Below are 3038 nucleotides of genomic sequence, written 5' to 3'. Positions count from 1 at the left end.
GTGTGTGTGTGTGTGTGTGTGTGTGTGTGTGTGTCTGTGTGTGTATGTGGTGGGGTTGAATGGACCAGGTCAACTTCTGTGGAGTCAAAGAGGCAGAGAGAAAGAGAGAGGAGGATGCAAGTGAGACCATTTACCGTGTGATTGTTAGATTAGGATAGGTTTATTGTTTTTAAAATGCATAAAAGAGCTTTTAGTTCAATTCATTCATTCCATTCTCTTTGGACAACATCAAAAGATACTTTCTATTCCTTTTGCTTCTATTATTAGAGAACTTTTCTCATGACCTCAGAGGTCACAGACCTGTTAAAATTAAAGGTGGGTAAAGGGAGGGGGGAGAAAGAGGGGGGATTTCCCATGACCCCACAGGTCACACCTTGACCCTGGAGGTAACAGCTTGACCCATGACCTTTGGGTCATCCATCATTTTGACAGAAAGTGGGTTATATTCATAATCGTGTATACATGTCCTCCTTGGCCCCTGTCGTCCTGAGCACGTTTTTGACGAATGCATTACAGATTTGTAACATGAAGAGTTTACATAAGGTGTACTTGATACCCTAATATCTTAAATATATTTAGGTCTCAGAAAAATGTCACTCCATATCCAAATGTCCTCTATTGCCTTCTGTTTTGTCTTTTTACTTGGAGCTCCATTGCTAAATTTCACAAATCATTATATGAACTGTGCCTCCTCTGGACATGTCCAAACCATCTTAATCTGGCCATTCTAACGTTACCTCCTAGTTGTTCATCTTCCTGGGACTTTTTCTGCACCTTTTTATCACACTTCCAATTTTCTTGGACAGACTACTTGTAGCATGACTTTACTAGGTGCCTATCTTTTATTAACTATACATTTACATGAATAGTTGAACCTAAGTACTTAAGGTCCTATTACTTTGTGCTTCATGCTTCTTGTAACTCTCTGTTCCACCTGCCCCTCCCAGTCAGACACATGTACTCTGTCTTACAACGGTTAAATTTCATTTCTCTTCTTTATGATTTCTGGAGTCCCTGCATACACTACTGTATCCTGGTTTCATGACCCATCTAGATCATTCTAACCGGGAAAATACATTTATCTAACTGCTTCAATTGTAGTAAGAAGGAGAGCACAAAAATTTTACCTCAGTTTTTAAATTACTCTGATATGCCGAATAAAACTGGAGTTATGACTTTGTACAACACATTTTTTTAAATGTCATTCTTTCTGATGTGCAACACAGTGGTAGGCAACACAGTAGTTTGGTATAAAACCTGAACTCCAGTCTCATCCTGTCCAGTCTTGTTTTATGTAAAGAAGTGAAAAATCTACAGGAAAAAAATGAAGATGCCAAAACTGAATGTTTGGAGGTGATGGAGAGACAGAAAGTGCAGGAAAAATATTTAGATTTGCAATATTTAGTGTGCTGCAGGCTGAACAAAAAGGCACAGAACTTGGCAGGTTAAAGCATTTTTAAAGTTATCACATCATGCTTTTAAATCCTTTTTTTCACGTTGTCGCGGCAAAGATAGTCAGAAACACGGCGAAAAGGGTGTTTAAAAGACAAGTCTTGCGGGTATGATTATAAAGTCATTTATTGATGGGCAGACATGAAACAGAAAGCAATCACGAAGTCTGTAAGATGTGGGCCCGGCTGTCATAGGCCGGGCAAGCAATGTTATACNATTCGACTATCCATTAGCCACACCCCCAAACCTCCTGACAGTGACCAAAGTGTCACCACAGGAAATTCACAGGCCAGCTATACACTAGACATAATCTAATAAGATCCACAGAATCAAAAACCTCCCTCATGAAACAGAAAGAGGCACCAAAAAAATCCTGCGATCAGAGAAACCTTCACACTATGCCAATCTTGTGAAAGAAACTCCTTTTAGAATTACCAATTAACAGTAGCTAATCAAAGGACTTAATACCAATCAAAGTCCTCAGAGCATTCCTTATGCTAATTTAAACAAAAACCTCACTACAACTTAAAACATGCAACCTAGATTAAAATGAATACAAAAGAAAATGATTAACATATGAAAATCAACCAAAACATAAATCATGAAAAATCAAAAACTTCAGAACTCAGACATGAAAAACATTAGAACCCAGCTGATATCATGACAGTTCATCTTGAGGTATATATGTAGAGCAATATGGAACAGCTGCATCTTCAGCTTGACAGACTCAGATCAGAGTCCAGTTTTGAGTCCATACATGAGCACGAAAGTTCCTGAGTTGAGCATTAAAGTCCAGTGTCCAAAGTCCATTCAAACACCAGAACGCGCCTGTCATAACCTGGAAAGACAGAAAACAAACAGCAGTCTCTTGTGGAAAATAAATGTCACATTCAAATGGAAATTAAAAACAAAAATCAATGTCACATGTCTTGAAATTATGACATCTCTGAGTGTGTGAAATTTTAACTCTTGTTCACCCCCCTTGTACCAAAACCTCTGCATAATGTAAATATGAAGACACAAAAATAAAAACAAAACAAAACAAAATTCACAAGGAAGAGTAAATATTTCTTTTCTTTACCAAAAATCAACACAGATTTATGTCAAAACATAAGAGTAAATGTCAAAAAATAACAAAAAACAGAAAAACTTCAAACAAACAACTTATTAAGGGTACATCTCAAGAATTCCCTGATGTACTCCAAACTCCTCATCTGACACATCACCACTTGAGCAATGGCATCTGAACTTGACCTCCTGGCACCACAACACCAACCCATTCCAAAATCAAGGCTTTCGCACACGTCAGCATAACTGTGCAGCAACAATCCCTCACTAACAGAGCCAACCTCTGTTTTATGTTCAATTTCTGCAAAATCACTTTAACTATTTTATCCACAAACTCCTTGTATTAACATCTACTTTCCAACCAAGTCATAGCAGTACTTGTTGATTGACAAAGAACAGTACATGTAAACCTACCCCAGTAATTCAGTTTTTAATCCTCACGCAGTAATTACTAACTCCAAAACTTAGTTATCACACAAAAGTCTTTGGATCATCATGAAGTCAAACAGGATTGTCTG

This window comes from Austrofundulus limnaeus, unplaced genomic scaffold (genome assembly GCF_001266775.1).
Source record: "Austrofundulus limnaeus strain Quisiro unplaced genomic scaffold, Austrofundulus_limnaeus-1.0 Scaffold791, whole genome shotgun sequence".
NCBI classification, from domain to species: Eukaryota; Metazoa; Chordata; class Actinopteri; order Cyprinodontiformes; family Rivulidae; genus Austrofundulus; species Austrofundulus limnaeus.
This window is presented reverse-complemented; position numbering follows the sequence as displayed.